The following is a 21,617-nucleotide window of genomic DNA, read 5'->3' as shown; positions in this document are numbered from 1 at the left end:
AAACACTGCCAGGGGCTTCCAAATGAGCTCCTTACGCAGGGAAAGGCGTGTCACGGAGCATGGGGCACAGCAGGGAAAGATTCGTCCTCACTTTGTCCCTGTGATTAGGTCAACGGACCCACTTTGCCTTGGAAGTGCAGACGAGCTCTTCTGGGCTGCCTACCCCCCCACATTCTGCTCTGTTTCCCTGTGTATCTATCGAGATGTCCCTCGGGAAGAAGAAGGTGAGATGCCTTTGCCGAGAGGTGGTCCCCCTTTGCTGGGGAGAGTGTGGGAATCTGTGCCACCCCGACCTACGGCCTCGGGCCTTGAGTATTGAGAGGGCTCATGGCGGTCCCACAGGTGACGGTCGGAGGGCCTGGCACGAGCTGCCGGGCCTGATGTGGAGGAGGGTTTCTGCGATTCTCTGTGAGTCTAAAATCAGATTCTACTTTCTGGTTGTTGGTAAGTTGGAGGAGAAGATGCCAGAGAATTGATAAAAAGATAGTCCAGACCAGTCCTCTGAGTGACAGGCACAGGGGACACGAGTCCCACCTGCTTGTGGTGCCTGGCGGGCTCTGGATGAATTTTCACTTCCTCCCCGGACATACATCTATATCTTAAGGAAGGGGCGAGGCTTGTCGTCTCCATGACCTGTACTTGTCCTCACAGGGCCCCGTGATCTACACGGCTTTCTCCCCTTCTGCTTCTTGTAGATGAGCTGGCAGATGTAGTGGCCTGGGCAAAGCTGAGGACACAGATGCCAGCACCGTGCCACTCCCAGGCTGGCTCCATTCCCGTCACCTGTCACCTCCTGCTGAGTCCCCAGGCGTCAGTCAATGTCGGTACATCGGTGCAACGTAAGTAGGGACCAATATCTCCCCCTGGACATAATGGTGGGTGAGCAGTGGAAGCCTGGAGCCCTGCCCCAGCCCCCTGACCAGTGCCTCCTCTTTTGTCACAGGAGGCACTGGTGACATGTTTGCTCAGCAACTGCTTGGCTCTGAGTCTGCAGACCCACCAGAGAATACCAGCTTGTTTTTGCCTTTTGAAGTCTGTCCTTGGGATTTGGCGGAGTAGCTGGATGTGTGCTTAGCCCATAGTGGTTGACACTGTCACCATTGTTTACCCAGAACCTCGTGTACCAGGCATGGCTCCCGGCATCAAAATACAGCAGCGCATTAAACCTCCCTCCTGGTGGGTCTGTCTGTTTTGGTACCGTAAGGGCTCAGCCAGCCTCTGAACGTCAGTGAGATAACGCGGCCAGTGAGCTCGGGTCAAGTAAGTTCTCCTCCAGTCACTTTTACTCCATTGTTTCTTTTACTATTACACAGTCATTAATTTTTTAAACAATGCTTTGGTGCAGGAACAGAGCCTAATTCTCTCCTGTTACTCTTGGTGGGAGTGAGTAAAATTGTCCAGCTTGAAATGCGACCACATTTTGTAGCTCAAAAGCTGTTTACACGCATCTAGGTGAAGTTTAGGTTTGGGGCGCTGACCTCGTTGGGGTCCCCCGGCAGCGCCGCTCGCCTCAGGCCCCTGCCTTCCCTGGAACAATAGGTGAGGGTGGGTCTCACCGTCCCCACGTCCCTGTCCTCACCAAACTCACCTAAATTCTTGTAATTGCTCTCAGTTATTTTTGTTCTCATGTGTTTCTAATTTTCGCTGTTCCTCTTTTCCTTTTTCTATTTCCCTTTCTATCTTGTACCGCCCTGTGAGCATGTTGTTGCGTCTGAAAAGTGGACTGTGCACACCCTGCATTGGAAATAGCGAGATTGTCCTCCGTGCTGTCCCCATCGCTTTAAAAAGCAAAAACCTTAACAGTTGCCTTGATCCATATATTATCCTAGTCATCTTTTTATTTTCTAGATTTTTGGAATTTTTGCTTTGTTAGCACATCACACACTGGTGTTTGATACCTGTTAAAATCCTTGCTTTGGGGAACAGTTTGGTCCTCCTTATGTTTGGTGACAAATGCGCCCTTATTAAATTTGTTTGATTGTTTTGAAGAAGTGAGATGTGAATTGATTTAGGCGGCTGCTGAGGGATTTTTTTTCAAGGAGTATTTAAACTTGGAATGTCAAAATCTGCAGCATCTTCCTTGATTCTGGCTTTTAGACAAACGTGCTTGGCACGCGGTTCAGGGCTGTCGTTGTGTGACGTGCGTGACGGAGCTTCCTGGCCGGCGGTCACTGGTGAGAAAGTGGCAGTCTCGGGGGTGAGCAGCTGCAGGGGATGCTGTTGGAAGAAGCAGTCACCGGTTTTTTGTTTTTTGTTTTTTCATTCACCTTCCCGGTGCCATTTAATTTACTTTGCCTTCATAGAGAGGCAGGAGCGGGTCTAAACTCCATGCCACTCTTATTTTCCCTTTACGAGGCTGGTTTTTCTGAGTATCAGAACAACATGGCCTTCTCCTAAGTAGCTGGCTCACTTGGATCTGGTGGACACAGGGACCGCTAAAGGGGACTGTAGCTTCCTCTCTGCTCCAGCCGGTGGGCATTCAGAGCCGGGTCTGTGGTTTGCCTCAGCAGCCATGCAGTCCTCCCTGCACCAGCCTTTACTATTAACCCATTATGGCAGTAAATAGCTGACTCCGTGTCTGTTGCAGCTGACGTCCACCACTGACGGCCGTGTCGTTAGTTTGCGGTAGTGAGTCTCCAACACCCTAGTCAGCTGTGAAGTGACCTTGCATTCTCACCCACACCCTGGTTCATCTCACCCGGGGGAAGGGTTTGGCCACCACTGTCATGCTGGCCATGAGACCTTGTTTTACCTTTCATGCCCTGGTCCAATTGTGGACACTTCATCCTTCACTGACTTGGTCTCGCTTGAGACAGACCAGACATTCTGAAAGAGCCCATCACATTCTGGGGGGGAACAGAACACAAGAATCGCAAGTAGGAGTCTAGGCTCTCTGGGTTGGCAAATGCAGGCTGGGATCTGTGAAGGCTGGGCTGTGCCCTTCACAGGCCTTTCCCGTGGCTCCCGAGAGCCCAGGGGTCGGAGTGAGAACAGCCTTGCCTGGGTTCCCCCATCCTCATCTGCTCACTGGCAGGTGTGTCTGCTAACTAGGAACTCCCCCAAACCTCGGGCCCTTCAAAGTTCAGACCACAGGAGAACCTTGAGTCCCTTCTCCTGGGCCTCCTTTGTGAGAATCCAGTGCCTTCTGAGGTGACCAGAGGCAGGAGATGCCTCCCACTCCAGGGAGCACTCTTCGGAGGACTGTGACGCACTGCACCTTGCTGTCAGCTTGTGGGGTTCCATCCGTGGTCCTTGCAGAACCAGACTTGAGATTGGCTTAGCAATAGAAATGACAAGACTGATTCCAGGGCAGGGCCGGGGGGAGGAACAGGGGAAATTGAATGTGACCTCAAACACCTAGGTGGGTTCTGGGTCTGTTACTAAAATCGGGAGCCTGGGAGGTACCTGCTAGGAATCGAACTCTAGAGTAAATGGTGGACATGAGGCATTTTTAAGATTCCATTTGTCATCCAAGTTAGGACTTCAAAGAGGCACTCGGGTCTATGGCCCCGGGGCTCAGGTGAAGGAGCCGGACTAGAGATACACGTTGGGAGTCGTCATTCTTAGCTGGTGTTCACAGCCGTGCAGGTGGATGAGTTCATCTCGAGAGGTGCAGACTGAGGCTGAGGCGGGTCAGGACTGTGCCTGGGTTGGAGGAAAGCCCAGACCATGCAGCTTTGGCGTGTCACTCAGTGGCGTTTGGGATTTTCAGAGCAATGGCATTTATCCTTAAGGGTCTTGGGGGTGGGCAGGGCCACCCAGGAAGAAATCTGAATGGAGGGTTGTGGCCACGCGTGCGCATCTGGGATGAAGCAGAGGCTGCATGTTCCAGGAGGGGAACCTCCTCGGAAGATGGAGTCGGAGTGGGGAGTGTTGAGAATGTAGTCACACTCACCTGTGAGGGAGGGACAGAGGCCTAATGAGTCTCCACCCTAGCGGACTCTATTTCCCATGAACAAAAGGCCAGCAGACAGAAGATTTGAGGTGAGAAAGAGCCAAAGTGGAGAATGGTGGTTGGACAGTTCTGGAATTGTCTCCCTGCAAAATAGAGTTAAAAAAACCCAGACTCTTAAGAACATTGATAGTGACGTTGGAGGAGATAGTTCTTTTTCTGGCCTCCTAAGGGTAAGATATGTATCCGGGGATACACAGAAGAATCGGGCAGTCTGGTCCGGGGCTTGACCCTTACCAGGGGGAACAGGGCAAGTTTAAAGGGGGAGAAGGGCAGCGGAGGGAAACTACCCAGGTCTCGTGTCAGGTAGCAGTCGGCCTCACTACTTGCGTGTTGCATTCACATCCGTGCCTCCCAGGTGGGCGGTGGCAGCCCCCTTTTGCAGATTGGGAAGCCTTCTCAGAGGGGTTAAGGAATTGGTCCATTTCGCGGCTAGTAAATGCTGTAGCAGGATTCAAGCAGGGCCTTGTCAGACTTCAAGGGCATGTTCTCTCTACTAATTCCGGTACCTCCATGTTGTACCTGGATTGGTGAATTGGGTCAGTATTGGAGCCTTTCACAAAAAGTACGATTTAAGTGCCTCAGGACTCTTTCCCAAATCTCAGTGTTCTTTAATTGTTCAGAAGCACCGCAGTGCTTTTCGCCCCACAGAGGTAAGGTCTTACTCTTTTGACGATGACGTGGTTGCAAATGACGTACAGGTGCAAAACCAGACTTAGCAGCTTCTGAAGGGAAACTCTCCAGTTCTCCCTTGATAGGCTTTCTTCCACGGGATGTAACCTGCTGCACCGTAGGTCTGAGCTTTCTGTATGGAGTGAGGGTTTGATATCCAAAGTTAGCAAATAAGGGTCAGATGGAGAAAATCGACGTTAACTATTTATTTTGGGGTTTCATTAGACAAGATGCACTATCGCTTAATGGCCCATATAACGTAAGTAATTGAGTACAGAACATTGCATTCCTTACTTTCTAATGAGAGGTGTCTTGCATCGTAATGTTGTCTGCTTTGGAACTTCAGCTCAGCCAGTAGGGCACCTGTCAGTGTGTTGGTGTGATTGCATTTACACAGTGCATGTAATCTGGGCTTCCTCTGCCCCAAACACTCCAGTGCAGAATCATAGGCTGTTGCCATCACTCAATTATACAAATACTTCTACAACTATATGATACAAAAAAAAAAAAAACAAAGAGAGAGAGAGCGAGAGAGATTGCCTTATCAAATTTCCTTTGATTTTAACTGCAAACTGTTGTTGAGCAGCTCTGGTTTCCTTTGGATATGAATATGTACATTTCTTTGCATGTAACTTGGATCTTAGACTAGAACACCAACCTCTTGCTTTCCATGAGCCACAAAAATCATAGCCAAATGACATACGTATTAAACATTTTATTCTTTTCTTCTGAGACAGAATCCTTGAATCTGGGACTTGGGCTGTGATTTTGCTTTTTGCTCTTCCCACCCCCCTTATCGTCTCACTCCTTTTTCCCACGTGGCCTCCAAGAGTTCATGGTCTCAGAGGAGCAGGTGGACAAACACCAGTTGGTCGCCAAGCAGTCCTGCTGTAGAGGGAGCCCAGCCAAGAGCTAAAGGACTTCATCAGAGAGGGCTTCCTTGAAGAAATGGGCTCTACATTCAGTTATGAGGACAGAGTAAGAGTCAGCCAGGAGAAGGAATCAAGAGGGTGACTCAGGTTGCAGGAGCAGCCCGGGTAGAGGCCTGGAGGCTTGTGGGGTGGGGACTCGGGGAGAGTGCACTGTGTGGTCCAGGGTGGAGGGTGCCCCTGCTTGGGAGGACACTGGAGTGGGCCTAGGGATGGAGGGCTTAGGAGGAGCTTGGTTTTTTACTAGAATTGACACAGAAGAGGCAGTGAAGGGTGTCAGCAGAAAGTGACCCTCAGGAGAGGTACTCCTGGTTTTGCTTCTGATGTTCTACAGAAAGAAGGGGTCGGGGTGGGCGAGAGCAGCTCTGCCCGTCCCTTTGAGACCCACCCCTTCATTCATTTATTCATAACACATGCAATTCTGAGTGTCCAGGGGAGAGAGGGTGGACTCACAGTAGTAAGCAAAATGTATTGCTTCTTGAGAGTTTAGCATTGTCAGAAGTTGTCTTAGCGTAGAATGTTCTGGGAACACAGCAGGGGCACCTAACCCAAAGTGTAGAGGTTCGAGGGAAGGAAGGCTCCCTTGACAAACCGTCAAAATGCGCCTGGAGGCAAGTGGGGAGTAGCAGCAGTTCAGGGGGCGCCTGAGGTCATTGTGGACCTGGGTACTGTGGTGAAGGTGGGCGAGCAGCGTCGGGGGTGGGGCTAGAACTCTACCAGGGAGCCTCTGAAGGGTTTGAAGTGGGGGTGATGTAATCAAATTTGTGCTTTGGGAAGGCTGTCCTGGCTCCGTGTGTGTGTGTGTGTGTGTGTGTGTGTGTGTGTGTGAAGCAGGGAAGAGGGGGAGAGTGCCACCAACTGGGAGGGTCATTAGAAGACCATTGACAGGCTGGGCGGCCACCAGTGGGAGAGGGGCGTCGGGGCTGCTTGGGGACGGCAGGGGCAGTGTGAATGCCGGATTTCCTCATGAGGAGAGCTTATTAACGGGGACCCCCTAGCGGCACCTTGTGGCTGGAAGAAAACGGATGCAACCAGGTGGACTTTTCTCTTCCCTGCATTGTGTGATGATCTTAGCTCAGCCAACATTTGGAAGAGAATAGCTAAGTTTCAGGGTAGCACAGGATATTTTTGAGCTCGTTCGAGAGAGATCTGATAGGATTTAGTCTTGTGTTGAGATCTGCATGTTCACTTAGCTAGAAACGTCCCGTCTTTTGGATTTCCATAGGGGTATTTTTTCTTGATAAAGATTGCTTTCTTGGTGAGAGGAAATTTAATACAGCTGCTGTGTTTCTCAAAAAAAATCTTATCTTTTAAGAAATTTAATATTCAAAAGAATAGCAAAATTTAAAATTGATAAAGTAAGGCTTTGGTGTAGTTTCTTTGGTTTCTGAGTTAATGTAGAGTTAGAGCCTTTGCATTACTTAAATAGCACATCCTTGTCAGTATTTAAAGAGCTGTTAGTGAGCGCCCCATGCCCCACTTCTCAAAGCATCATTAAATCTTGCTCTGAAATAGTGAAGTCATAAAGGTCTTGTTGGCAGAAGCCAAATAGTTGGTTTATAATTTGCAGCATAGCACCCTTTATAAAATAATAATAGGTTCAAAATTAAGAAAGTGGAAAATAATTGATTTTTTTAAAGCTGAAACATAATCTTTCTTGTGTTAATGTTGCAACTGGAAATTTCGAAAAGAAAAATCCTACTGTAATATCATCTACGTGGAATACATATATGTCTATCACGTTTGCAATGTAACTGCGCAGTGGTTTTTGAAGTCAGGACAATTCCAGCTGAGTTACTGGCAGTGATGGTGGCTGGTTTTCAATGGAAGACCCTAAATTTGCCTTCTGAGCTTTATTCTTTTCTGTTCTCTCTCTCTCTTTTTTTTTTTTTTTGTAGTGAGAGGGCTCAGTAGTGCTTTGCCAGCATGATTTTGGGGCAATTTGGGGGCAGATATCGTGCACAAGCAGTGAGATATTTCCATGCATTTTACTTTCTGGACATCACCATGGAACATGTGGGGGTTTGTGCCTGCAGGCCGGGATGCTGCAAGACTCCCTGGTCCATCACCTTTATGTCTTGGAGCTGCTCCAGTCAGTGAATGACTTTCTGTGTCTTAGAGGTAAGGTGATCTGATGCAGATGATCAGATGTGTAACTAAGTACTGTTACTTGAAATAGAAAACCTATCAAAAATGGCTCTAAAATACAGGATGAGGGAGGAGAATTGTCTGAGCTGCTTGCATGGGGAATATTCTCAGGTGACTCCCTCATTGTGTCTCCTGTCACTCCCCCCCCAGCCCTGCGCGGCAGTCATCGTGAAGCAAGCATGCACTTTCTCAGAAACGCGCTGAATTTCCTTGTGCCTCTGTTTGTTGGCTTTTTTTTTTTGAAAGCACATCTTGCCCTTTGCTTAAATGCCATCCCTGCCTAGTCACCTCTTACACTCATTCGTCTGGAGCTCGTCCATACATAGCTGCTGAATGGATGAACAGAATGTAGTATCTCCATGTAGTGGAACATTATTCAGACGTAAAAGTGAATAAAAAAGAAAAAATAAATAAAGGGGAATATGAAAAAGGCCACCTGCTCTGGGAAGTCCACACTGACTGCTCAACCAGCCCTTTTCCCTTTGAAACCCAATCACTTATGCTCCTCTCTACTCTTTTTGATAGTACTTACCACCTTCTAATAAACTTTAACACTTTCAAAAAAAAAAAGAGAGATGCTGATACCACTTCAACCTGGACGAGCCTTGATAACAGCACGTTTAGTGAAAGGAACCAGACACAAACGGCCACATATTGTTGAATTCAGTGATCTGAAATGCCCAGAATAGGCACATGCAGAGGCAGAGGGCAGGTGATGGTTGCAAGGGGTTGGGTGGAGGGGGGTTGGGAAGTGATTGCTAGTGGCAGGGGTGTTCTTATGGGATGATGAAGTGTTCTGGAAATAGATGGTGGTGAGGGCTGCACAACCGTGAGTGTGCAGAAGACTGCTGAGCGCTGTCTCTGGGAGTGCCTGTGGTTGGGGGCGGGTTTATTTTGTTCTCATCCGTGAAGAGTCATCTTGTGCTGAGGCCATTCTACTCCTGTGAGTGGTGAGGGTCAGAGACTTTGCAGAGTCATGTGTTATTTTCCCACTTGCTGAGTGTAGGCAAAAAAGGTTTAAGCCTGAGAAAGTGCTCCATCTGCAGAAACGTCTTTTAGTTTTGCATGGTGTAAAATTCTTGAGAGCTTTTTAATAGTTGAGGACAGCCTGTGGGGGGGAAACAGCCCATGAATCCTGGGTGAGTCCCGGAAGAACTGCGCTTCCCTCCCTGACACGGGTGGGGATTTCACCCCCGTTCAGGCAGTGAAGGGCCCAGACCCGAGAGCGGAGTTGACAGTCGTGAATATTTACATGTATCCGCTGCTTCATCTTGGATATTAATTTCAAGCTGAGTCAGTATGTGGCGGCAGCCTCATCCTACGTCAGGAATCTATAGTATCTGCTCTTTGAGGTGAAGACCTGACAGACTTGATTATTTAACAGTCTCCCTTGAATTGATATGTCAGATTCCTTTCTCAATAATAGAACAGCAGAATTATAGACGTCCTTTATTGCCGATGTGACCTGGAGCAGGTTTAGTCTCTGTGCCTCAGTGGCCTTATCTTCGGTTGGGGAAGATGATAACAGTGCTTCCCTCAGAGGGTCTGGTGAGGGGGGAGTGAGAAGTAGAAAGGGAGGACTTACACGTGATGCTCATGAATGACCGAATTTAGTGCTCCCAGCCTGGTGAGGCCTCAGGGGCAGAGATGGCAGAACAGACCATTCGTAGCCGGAGCTCGATCCGTGTTGGCAGCTGTTATGATCAGGATCACCCCTGTGGGTTATCAGGCAGTTTTAAGACTTGGTAATATGAATTCATGAATAATGTTAAAAGATTAGACAACTCAGATCCGGTTTACATAGTTCTCAAGATTTCCTGTGAGAAATGGATATTTTTTTCCCCATCTTAAATCTGAGTTGATTCTCTAAAAAAAATTCTGCATTCCTCCACCTTTTTGAGTTAATTCTCCATTTCTCAAAAAAAAAGTTTTTAAATGGAGTTATTGGTGTCTGAACTGAGGGCCGCATGCATGCTGAGCACATACTCTCTCAAGTGAGGTATAATCTCCCCCCTGATTTTTTTTAAACTTTACTTTCTTTGTATGCAGAGGTTAGTGACCTCTAATTCTTTTTCTGGAGACTTGTCCATGAACCTGTAAATCTATAATTAGTGGACAAAATTTGATTTATTAAAAAAATCAATGGAACATTCTGCAATCCATTCAAAAGGAAATGCTCATTGACATAAAATGTTTCTCCTTTATGGTGATTTCTAATTTTTGGTCTGCCTTAACTTATTAAAAGTAATCCTCATCATCATAATGACCAAGCTTGCTCTGAGTGGACACTTACCTAAGGCTAAAATGCTTTCCTCATGTTTTAATTCATAGCAGGTGTTTAAGGGTAGGTATCAGTGTCTCCTTTTCTGCAGCTGAGCGGTTGAGAGATGGGGCAGCTTGTCCCAAATCTCACGCAGCTGGCGCTGGCAGGCTCAGTGCTGGAACCCAGGCTGCACAGGATGCATTCTCAATGGCTCCTCTGATCAGCCCCAAGTTGAGTGGTTTCCCGAACTCCTGTGAGTCCATAAATGAACGATTTTAGCGATCTCAGCTTCATGAAGCCTTCAAAGGAGAGACACCAGTGAGAATGTTAGACAGAGTGGCATAAATTAAAATTGTACATTTTCACAAATGTTGCTTTCTCAGGCAATGAGTTAAAAACTTTATATTTTTTTATTTTAGTGCTCTGTAAACACTAAAATCAAAACATTAAAAATGATTATAGTGCAAAATTGGAGTGGGCTTTGAAAGTCCAACCATTTCTAATGATGTTGCTTGTTTTTCTCTAGTGGTGCTTATTGACAGAAAAATTTACAAAGACTGAATTGGTTCTATGTAGTCTTAGTATGGAGGAAAGTTTTGTCAGTGAATATTGTAAGTAAAATCTTTACTCTTTTCTTTCCTGATGATGAATATGTAAGTTGTTTTCATGGCTTAAGTACATTTCCTCATTTGTGAAATTTGAGTGATGCCCTTTACCTTGTTTGACTGTGAGAGGTGGACGCCTTGTATATGAAGCACCCAAGAGCTGCTTATAAAAATATGCTGTCACAAGGACAGATAGTTTAGAAGGATCAACTCTGAATACTAAAGAGGGTGGCTTGTTTCTGATGCATATTCAATATGCATATTTATGAATATATGAATATGGCTTAAAGTAACAAGGATTCAGTGTTTTGTGTGTGTGTGTGCAGTATGAAGTTTTAATGAAATCTTTATCATTCTAGTGAGACAGGGACTAGTTAAATCACCTTAAGCAGACGGCCTTGAATATTATTTACACAGAATGTGTGTTGTTACAACTCAGAATTCATGTTGCCGTGTAACCATCCACTCAGACATTTAAATTCGTAGGAATCTGACCAGAACCATTAAGTTTAGAAAAATCTACATTGATCATTTTCAGGGAATAAGCTTCTCTCTTTTGTGATTAAAGAAAATTTTGATTTATTTTTCTGCACTCTTAATAGGTTTTAAAATATCAAAACATTGATTTGACATGTCACTTTTTTTAATAGAATAAAGCTCATGCTGTTTTAATGTGCAAATAAATGTTTTTGAATTTCAATACACTTGTATGCTTTCCTGGCTCTTTGAGAAGTATTTTGCAAGATACCTAGATTAATTACTGTTGGAAAAATACAGACGTGACTTTTATGAATATAGGCCTAGTACAGATCTGTTGGTTTTTGCTACAGTGCAAGACATGAGGCCTAGGAGAGATTTGCTGCTGATTGCCAGGAGGACAGATCCCAGATCTCAGTCTCCCCTCCTGTAAAATGAAGTGGCTGGACTGGATTCTTTCCTCTACTAAGAAGTTTCCATGAGCCTGTGTCTTTTGTTTATATTCAGGAGTATTAGCAATGTCAGATTAAATACTGAATACACCTCCCTTCCCCGAAGCAAAGTGCACTATGTGCTACATAAGATTTAATTATCTGATTCTTCTTTCTGATCCAACAGGCAATTTTTGTGTTGCATCTTTCCCAGCAACCTGGAAGGTGTTTTTAGCCATAGGTGGTGCTGTTGCACCTTCTAACAGTCTTAATATTCCTTTTGCAAAAGAAGGTTTAACAAATGTTATTTTGTTTTGATTCCGTTGCTTAGTGCTTCAGAATAGCACAATGTCCATTATGTCTGTCTACCTGGAAAAATTATTCTGCTTATGTCTTAGACTTATTCTGTCATCTCGCTGTGAACATTTCAGACTTGCTGTGCAAACAATGGCAAAATCGGTCTTTTCTTCCAGTGTTAGCAACCAGTGAGCCGGAATTTTATAAAGCAGCTAAGAGCGGCCTCTGGAGCACCTTAAAGCTGAAAAGTGTACTGAGTTCCCTGAGTATTGACCCAGCAGCTGTGTATCAATTGTTGGGAGGTGATTTTGTACATATAAGAAGGGGTGTAGTTCTTTGTCTTGGGTTTGCGTGCACGTGCTGCCACTGAGCCACGTGAGCCTGAGTCAGTTTGCTCTGAGTTATTCCCTCGTCTGTGAGATGGGGACGCTCGTATCTGCTTTGCAGAATTGTGAGAATTAGAAATTATGTAAAGTGTTTAGCACAGTGGGAATGTCAAAGGGCTCATAAAGTTTAGCTCCTGTTTTGTATGAAGCCATCATTTTACAGTCTTTGGCAGTTACTAAGAAACAGGAAAATAAGAAAAGCTGGTTTTATGCTGAAAGATATTTGAGGAGGTTCCATAGTTCCTATACCCATAATTTAGCATCAGCAGGGTCAGGACAGTTACACAGTCGCCTTGAACCAATGTTAAGCCACAGAATTTTTTGTTACTTCATATATATTGGGGCTTAAGGGGACCCAATACTTATACACATGTTTTCTCCAGCAGCCAACTGAGAGATGACACAGAAGAACAGGCAGGCGATAAATGTCTCCTGTATTACTGATGAAGCCACGTTCTCCATGAACTTCAGGGCTGTGGGAAAATGCGTGTCATGATACTGTGCCCCAGAACTAGAGACTCATGCAGTCCCAGTTAGCTCTGGGCCACAGTGAGCCTTCCCTTAAGAGGATCTGCCCCATCATGCACAGGGCTGCCCTGCCATGGAGCTGAGCATCCCGGGTGCTTCCCAATGGTGGCCAACACTGGAGGGAAAGGAAAGGTTTCATATGCCCTGCTTGTCGATCCGGACTCACACCTCAATCTGTTAGTGTGAGGAGGGCTAGCCGTTGTCCAGAGGTCAGGGGTGTGAAGGGAAAAACACTCTCCATGGACCAGATTGTGGAGGAGGCATCCCTTCCCTCAGTTTAAACAAGTGGTGGGATGCAACAGAAGGGTGCTCCCCAAGAGTTTATAAGAGGGGAAATAAGGATTTCCTTTGGGACTCAGACTAGCCATGAAACACAGAAGATGATTAGAAGGGAGATTTGTAAATCACTTTCTTATTAAATTCACATTTGTTGAGCACCAGAAATGTGCTACATTCTTTTCTGAGCGTTTTACAGAAATGAATCCTTCAATCTTCACAACAAGTGAGTAAGGAAGGTTTGATAGTTATCCCAGATTTACAATGTGGAAATTGAGGCACGGAGAGAGTAAGTAAGTTGGCCAAAGTCACAGAGCTAGTAAGTGACAGAGCTGGTATTTAAACCCTGGCTGTCTGGTTTCCAGGCTCCCAGGGATGGGCTTTGGGTGTTTAGAGGTATCTGCATCCCTGGATCTCTGTACCTCTGTGCATCACTTAGCCCAGAAAGGACACGGAAAGGAGAGATACACAGGTGCTCACAGTCGTGTCTCAGCCACAGTCCACGGACAGTGCACTGTGATTGGCGTTAAATGTCTTCTGGGCAGCAGATCTTTTCGTATAACAGAAATTTAGTCCATTGAGTTAATCTAGAAACCCTTCCTGCTCTGCTTCTGTCCACTCTTGTCATGTGACTGCCTGCCTGTGATTGGGCTGTTGAGGAGAATCTGTACTCATGGTTGAACTCTGATATTTCAGTCTGGTTTGTAGTTTCACATCTCCTGTTACATTAATAAATTAAATTTCTGGTTTTCTTGCATCGGTCTCTCATGAGTTTGGTTAATTTGAAACCAGTCCATGGGAGCCCAGGGGTGATGACGGTATAATTTCTGAGCACGTTGTGGCACTTCTACCTGTGCGGACCTGCGTGGAAGATTTCTGCACAGCAATGACCCAGGCACTCAGCTATAAACGCTGGGCGTGCTTGCTGTTAGATAGTACATTATTCCCAAAACAGGGAACTGGCTGATCTGGTGGTCTGCTTTGTAATGAAGATATCTAAAGAATTTATCTTGTTCCCCTCTCCCCATGTCTCCCCTAAAGGTAAACTAAGCCTTTTTACTCATTGCGGATTCTACAATCTCTGCCTCATCCCATCTTTCACGAAGTTCCTCCTTACTATCACACAACTGTTAAAGACTATTTCCTTTGATTATACACAATAAATATGGGAGCATTTGAGAGGTTCTTGGAGTTGGCTCCCTAATCCCTCTCGCTTTCTTTCCTTTTTCCACAGTCTTGAGTAATTCATTCCATGTTGGTAAGACTTTTGCCAGCCAGAATCCACAGTTCCAGGTGAGAAGGATGCAGACTTTATCTCTCCTACCCGAGGGAGAGAGAGGAAAGAATTGAGGTCTGCTCCCCCGTGGTCCCTTTCTGCCCCAGGGCCACTCATGTTCACCTGCAGCCTTCTGGCCTCTGCTCAGAAGGCCTCTGTCCCAGGACTGACTGCAGCCTTTTCTTCCCTTGTCTATATTTCCTGTGCCTTTCAGAAGTTGGTCTCTTCTCTGCAATTCAACCCTGGCAGATGTGATGGTGGTCAGCGAGCTGGTGGGCAGTCATTTGGTGACTCCCAGGAGCCATGATGATTCTCCTGAGTCTCTCATTCGGGGTTACAAATCTGTCGAGCACCGGAGGAAGCCCATTCACGTGAGGTCAACACAACATCACATCACTTTAATTTTGTTTTTGAATTTTCAGTGGAGAAAGTATTTGTAGGAAACTGTTCCAGATTTTCGGCCGCCTGCTTTCCTCACCATTATTTCCTTTTTGGCTCTGGCGCTTGTTTAAAGAACCAGGTTACTTCTCTGGTCATTTGTAGCAGGTGGGCTTGCCGAATCCTTGATCTGCATTTGAAGCAGAATGCTTCTTCGTGATGTCAAACTGATTTTCCTTGTCATGTCTTAATAATTTGTGTACACTCATCAACTGTTTCAAGTTAAATGCTCTTTTCCAATTTCTGTTAACTCACATTTGCTGAACTCCTGCTTTCATGCTGAGGGCAGTTTCTTCTTCCTGTAATAAAATTTAGCAATTTGCATTTACTATGGGAAGGTAACTGGCTGGAGGTGCTTTTTTTCTTACCAGTTTTAATTACAATTCACCCATTAAAATGTACGGCAGTTTTTACTCTATGCCCAGAATTGTTCATCCCAGTCAATCTTAGAAAATTTTCATACCCCCAACAGGAAGCCCCTTACGCATATGCAGACATCCCCATCTTCCCCATCCTCCCACAGCCTCAGAAAGCCACTTTTCTCTCTCTGTGGATTTGCCTGTGCTGGAAATTTCATGTAAATCTAGTTACTTCATGTAAGTGGAACCATCTATTGTGACTGACTTCTTTCACACTGAGTAACGTTTTCGATATTTGTCCAAGTTGTGGCCTGGGTCAGTACTCTATGCCTTGCTATTGCTGAATAATATTCCACTGTATGTCTGGGCCCCTCTGTTTACCCATTCATCACGTGATAGACATTTGTGTTGTTTCTGCTTTTTGGCTGTGATGAGTAATGGAGCCGTGAATATTCCTGTAGGAGTTTTTATATGAACATTTGTTTTCAGTTCTCTTACGTGTGTGCTCAGGAAGCAAAATTGCCTGGTCATTCAGAAACCAAATGTTCAACTCTCTAAGGACCTGCCAGGCGTTTTTCCAAAGTGGCCAGTCTGTGTTACATCCTCACCAGCAACGGCTGCGACCTCTGCATCTTCTGTGTCCTCATTAGTGCTTGTTAGTCTTTTATTGATTATAATCTATTGTAGTGAGTGTGAAGCGGTTTCTCCTAGTGGTTTTGACTTGATTTCCCTTACAGCTAATGATATTGAACATCGTTTCTTTGTGCTTATTGGCCATTTGTATATTTTCCTTGAAAAATATTTTTCAGATCCTCTATTCATTTTTTAATTGAGTTGCCTTTTTATTGTTGAGTTGTAGGAGGTCCTTTTTTTTTTTTTATACATACAAATTCCTTATCAGATAAATGATTTGAAAAAATTTTCTCCTGTGTGTTGTTTTTTCACTTTCTGTATGGTGTCATTTGAAGCAAAGTTTTTAATTTTGATGAACTCCAATTTATCTCTGTTTTCTTTGTTCCTTGTGCTTTTGTGGTAATATTTAATATCTGAGGTATTTTATTTAACCTTTTATATATAAAATAACTTAATTATTAGGACCGTTCTAGGAGACGGGTGCTGTTGTTGTCCCCAGTCTATGGATAGGAGACTGAGATTCAGAAAATTTCACTGACTTATCAGTGTCAAAGCTACACAGTGCTGTTGGAATTCAGACCCTCATGTTTGTCCCAAGTATCTGTGATCCTCACCACCATGCTCCACTCCTTCCTGGAACCGTTAATGAAAAAGCCTTTACTTTTTTGATTTCTTGTTAGTTTTTGTTTTTCTCATTGGGGCTTCATCTCCTCATTTCCTTAAAGAGATCAGTGTAGGTTTATTTTAGGTCTCTTGTAGGCAGAAGCATTGCTATCAGTTAACTTCTTTATTACTCACTCCCCAGTGATTGCTGTTGCTAGTTGACCTAATGAAGTCTTGCTTTAGTCTTTCCTTCTCATGACACTAACAACAGAGTCATGACTTACAGAATGCTTAAAGAAGAATGTACTTGATTGATTTTATTTTGCTAACCAATCAAACCAATCAAATAAATACCTGGTGTTGAAACATACGGTAAGCCCTCCAGAATAGGGTCACTGTCTTCCTTGTGTTTCATTTGTTTGGTCACAGTGTCTGGATAGTGCCTTGCTGTCCAGCAGTTTTGTTAGGATATGGTGCTTGTGAATCATTCTAAGGACAGAATTTTGACAACAGACTGTGTTGTTCATTTCACGGGGGAAAAGTTAATATAGAAATACTGCTCAGATCTATTTTAAAATTAATTTTAGAAATTTGAGAAGAGTTCAAGAAACCATACAAAGATCTTTTTCACTAATTTTAGATCTATCTTAGACAAATTATGGTTACATAGCAGAGTAACTTATCAAGTAGATTTGACAAGAGGAGTGTATTATTGATTATTTGTTTTAGTTGAAATATTCTAGCTGGGATAAAATATTCAGTGCCCATAAATGAACAAATATGTTTGTGTTTCTATGCAACATGGGAGTAGACTTCATATGTTTCTATATAATATATATGACTGTGTGTTTTAATCTGTCTGTCAGTGTTTTTATAGTTTTTCAGCAATGTTGTAACTTTGCAATTCTTCTAAGAAAATCACCTCAGATTCTAGTGCAGTTTGTACTGTGTATGCTGTCTTATGCATGGGATTCCACTGTCCCCTTAGTGAGGAATTTCCTCTTCTATTGTGTTAGTATCAGAGTTAAAGGAACTGTGATTTCTAGGCCTTTGCTTTCCATGTGTTTGCACTTGGATGTCAATCACAATTTTCCCTTTCTTGAGTTTTCATTGTTCAATTAGAATTTTTGAAAATAACTTAATTTGTTGCATCGGTCTCCCTAGAAACTTGATGTGTTTGTGCTTTTCAGTTTTCAATTAATGAAAAATGTAAATACACTCTTGTTTTTAAGTAGTCCTTTTTCACTAGATATTTGTTTACCTCTTTATAGTTAAAATATTTTTTCCCAATGAGTGAATCGGTGTGTATATTTTAAAAGAAACCTTACTTTTTATCCTTTTTATTGTAACACTTATATTCATTGTAGAGAATTTAGAAAATAAGGATAAACACAGTAATAACTTCACAATGGCCTCTAATCTCACCTGGAGATACAGTTGTAAGGATTGAAATTGAGAATTACAAGTCCTCTTAAATTGTTCTTCTTTTTCAAGTACGATTTGGTTACTGAGACCCTTGAATTCCCATATGAATTGTAGCAGCAGCTAGTCAGTTTCTGCAGAGGAGCCCGCTGGGATTGTGATCGAGACCATGTTGAATATACGGATCGCTTTGAGGAGCACTGCCATTCCAAGAGCTCTGACTTCTGATCCAGGAATATGCGTGGTGTGTCTGTCCAGTTATTTAGGTCTTCTTTAATTTTTTTTTCAACAATGCTTTGAGTTTACAGAGTTTTATTTTACTTTTTGTTTTTTGCCTTTATACTGAGGACAAATGTGCAAGGTACCAGAATCAGAAGTGTATTTGAGCCCCGCCACTTGCTGCCACAATGGTCGCTGCGCTCTTGCTTCACCCGCTCTAAAATCTTGCACAAAATAGGACCTCAGTAACTCTCTCTCTCTCTTGAATGATTGTATGATTGTTGGATGATGCTTGAGAGTCCTTGTGATGATTTTATTTCCCCAGCCTTTCCCCAATTCTTTACTATGCCCTTTCTCTTCCTTTCCTCCAGCCTGGGTTTCAGTCTACCTGTGGCATTGATTTTTCTTGTCTGTAGACACTACCTTTCACTGGTTCACGATCATTTTACATGTGGGCTGTGGAAAATTGCTAGATGTCAAGAAAGAGCCAATCGATTGCATGCTAGTATTTTTAGAGTGTGTTACTGTTTTATCGATTGAAATTAAATCAGGCTGACCCCCTGAGCCCTCCCGTGAGCTGTTTTCGCCTTCCTACAGGTGATACTGCTCTGGTTGCTGAATGTGCCCTTTCCCCAGACTTGGTTTTGGAGTTAAGTCACCATCAGTGGAGCCCTCTCTTTAAAAGATGAAGAGAACATTTGCTCCTTCTCCCTGGTTGGGGACTTGGATGAGATGAGGTACCAGATAAAGAATGGAGCCCCACCTCATCCTAACACCCGCTCGTTCCATTCCTTTCTCCAGGGAAAAAGAGTACAATTCAACACTATAAACATTGATTGTGAGCTAATGAGATAGACAGGACAACCGATCATTTATTAAATATCCTTTCATGCCAGAAACAAATGTATTATACACACAAAAAGCACACAAAGAACGGTAGTAACGTGATTACACACGTGGGTCCGAGTTCGAGTCCTGCTCTGGAGTGACCAGTCCTGAGAGATGGAGAAATGTTAGGTCAGCTTAGCTTCTCCCGGACTTGTTTGCTGTCCTGCAAAGACGGGCTTGCTAGGCGTCCCTCCCCCTTAGAGGTGCTGTGGGGTGTAAATGGCGCGTGGGCAGCCCGAGCACAGCTGCTCATTCCTCGTAAGGGCAGGATAGCATCGCTTTTGCGGTGACAGCTTTATGACCGTCCCGTGTAGACTCTTAGTGCTCCGAAGGGATGCCTTGTGGTTTGGAGATGGGATTCTCACTTCTGTAAATACCCAAGGATTGTGTTATTGGGCCGTGCTGATTTGAATCTATTCTTTAGAAAGTACATAATGTAGATATATTTTTCAAGCATGCATGCTTTTTTCTTTTATTATTTATAGTTCTACCCTCTCTCTTGGTGTGACTTTTCATGGAATCCAGGAAACAGTCCTAAGCCACCTGCCTCTTCACACTTCTCCGTGGTGGTTTTCTTCCCTGACTAGAAGAGGGTTCTGCATAGGAAATTTTCTTTGTTCCCCTTTTCTTGGAGTCTCTCTGTCTGTCTGCCCATCTCTCACCTGTCCATCTGTCCATTTATCTACCCACTGAATCTTCTGACATGTTCCAAAAAGCATTTCAGGCAGCTTACAGAAGAACAGATACCAAATAAACAGGTGAGAAATTGGGGCCAAGTTCAGACAGTGAGGCTAGGAGGCAAGCCTGTGTTAGGGTTGCAGGCATGAGAGACACGCGTCTGCCCTGTGACTTATAAGATTGACAGCAACAGTGTGCCTGAGGCTCCCAGCAGACACAGGGAAACAGGGTTTGTGGGAGATGCTCACTGGCTGCGAAATAAATAAGTGGCTTAGGAGATGCCCAGCCTTTCCAGCTACTAAGGCTTAGGAGAATATTTTGAGTTTCTTCCAAAATCAGAATATTGCATCTTTTCTTTTTTCAGAGATCTATGTATAGTTTGTTACATTCTATACCTGGAAATTTCTCCAAAACTGCTTCCCACATGAGTCCCATGGCTCGGGAATGGGGTGGTTCTGCTCATTGACGGGGGTTGGCCAGAAACAGAAAATGACAGCCTCAAAGGAGCCTGGGATTTGTCAGTTATGTTTTGTCAGTACTGTAGAGTTCAAACTCTTTCACAGTATCTCTCCATCTGAGGAGGCAGCGTGCTCTCTTACCAGCATCAGGAGCTCAGGACCACAGGATGGTGCCGGCTGAATGCACTGCCGTCAAGACAGCTGTGCTAGTCACTGCAGGTGTGGTTCTTTTTCATACGGCATTTCATGTTCTTTACTAGAATGTTTCAACAGGGAGTTAATTAACTGAGTCAATTCACATTTAATAAATATGATGCTTTGTTGAAAAGACAGTTATAGGCAGAATATAAGCTGTGAAGAATTTAAAAACGGTTTCATTACTGAAATTTCTGTAGGGAAGATACACAGTTTATCTTATTTATTCCTCTCTTTTAAAGTAACAAAGAAACAAGACAGAAAAGGCAGAGGATGGTTTCTGTTCTTCCTCTCCGCTTGCAGGTGCCCTCACCTCCAGTAGCATCCATCCAGACACCAGCACTGACACTGGCCGTGCTCAGAACTGCCTCAGCCCTGAAGACACAACTGACAAATAGAAGGGGGCTACGCCCTATGACAGCAGGTGCTCTCACTTTGTGGGTCCTTATGTAACTGCACGATGTTAATCAGGATCGCCCGTTCTACATTGTGTAGCGCTGCTGCGGTGTCTCCTAGTTACTTGTTTCTGTAAGTATTCATGTATTATTCCCCAATGCGTGTTACTACACGCCTAAAAATGCTTTTTTCAGATGAAAAATAATTTGCATTTAATATAATAAGTCTGAAAAAAGGGGCAAAATAGTCTATCCTGGTCCCGCTACTCAGAGATAATAATTAACAATTTAACATTTATTTTCTGTTCTTTTCGTCAGTGTGTATCAGCTCTGTCATAAAAACCAGTGAGCACTCTGTCCCTGTTTACTGTGCGGAGATCTCCATTTTCCATTCGTCTTATTACATGTTTTTCTACAATATTCTATCTCCCCTGGCATGATTTTTAATGACCAGTGTAGCATTCTGTCTTAAGGAATGCATCGTCCATTTTACTTCGGACTTAAATAAACTTTTAAATTCCAAGTATACTTAACTGAAATACTGAAAAGAGAACTGTGGTGGTACAGGAAGGCCCCTAACTCCCTTCTCATTATTTCCTGAGAGTAAAAGCTGTGGAAAATTTGGTATATATATTTCATGACCTTTATGCCTATGAGATACATATATATACACATATGAGAAATCAATGTATAGGTGTGTGTATATATGATTTATTTAAAAATGAGACCATACTATATGTTTTTCTGCAGCTCGCTTTATTCACTCAGGGTTATATCATAGACGTCCTCCCACTCCAGACTCACCCGGTCCTTTCAGATAGATTGGAGGGGTCTCCTGATGTGCGGGTGTCGTCTCTTGTCCACGGACACATTTGGTGGGAGAGTGCTGTGGACAAGGCCCTGGACCACGGCGAAACGCCGGCTCCCTCAGCGCCCACAGCTCGCCTTGAATTACCGTAACATTGTCTTCATTGTGGACAGTTAAGTTTTCTCCACTTTCCACTGTCAGAAAGAATGTTTGACTTGCATCCTTCTTGTACAGACATTCCTGTGATCTTGTATGGATATTCCTTTAGTTAAGGCTTCTGG

General features: G+C 44.2%; 1 long non-coding RNA gene across 1 annotated transcript in view; it reads left to right on the top strand.

Annotated features, from left to right (window-relative positions):
- LOC135320525 (uncharacterized) overlaps positions 1-21,617 on the top strand; it is a 64,480-nt gene that overhangs the window by 5,669 nt on the left and 37,194 nt on the right. The window contains exons 2-3 of the long non-coding RNA XR_010379694.1: positions 696-839; positions 944-1,260. This is a non-coding gene — a long non-coding RNA (uncharacterized LOC135320525). The remainder of the gene's footprint in view (positions 1-695; positions 840-943; positions 1,261-21,617) is intronic.

This window comes from Camelus dromedarius, unplaced genomic scaffold (assembly GCF_036321535.1).
Source record: "Camelus dromedarius isolate mCamDro1 unplaced genomic scaffold, mCamDro1.pat HAP1_SCAFFOLD_43, whole genome shotgun sequence".
In the NCBI taxonomy this organism is placed as follows: domain Eukaryota; kingdom Metazoa; phylum Chordata; class Mammalia; order Artiodactyla; family Camelidae; genus Camelus; species Camelus dromedarius.
Note: the sequence above shows the minus strand (reverse complement) of the source record. Positions and strands in the feature narration are given on the sequence as shown.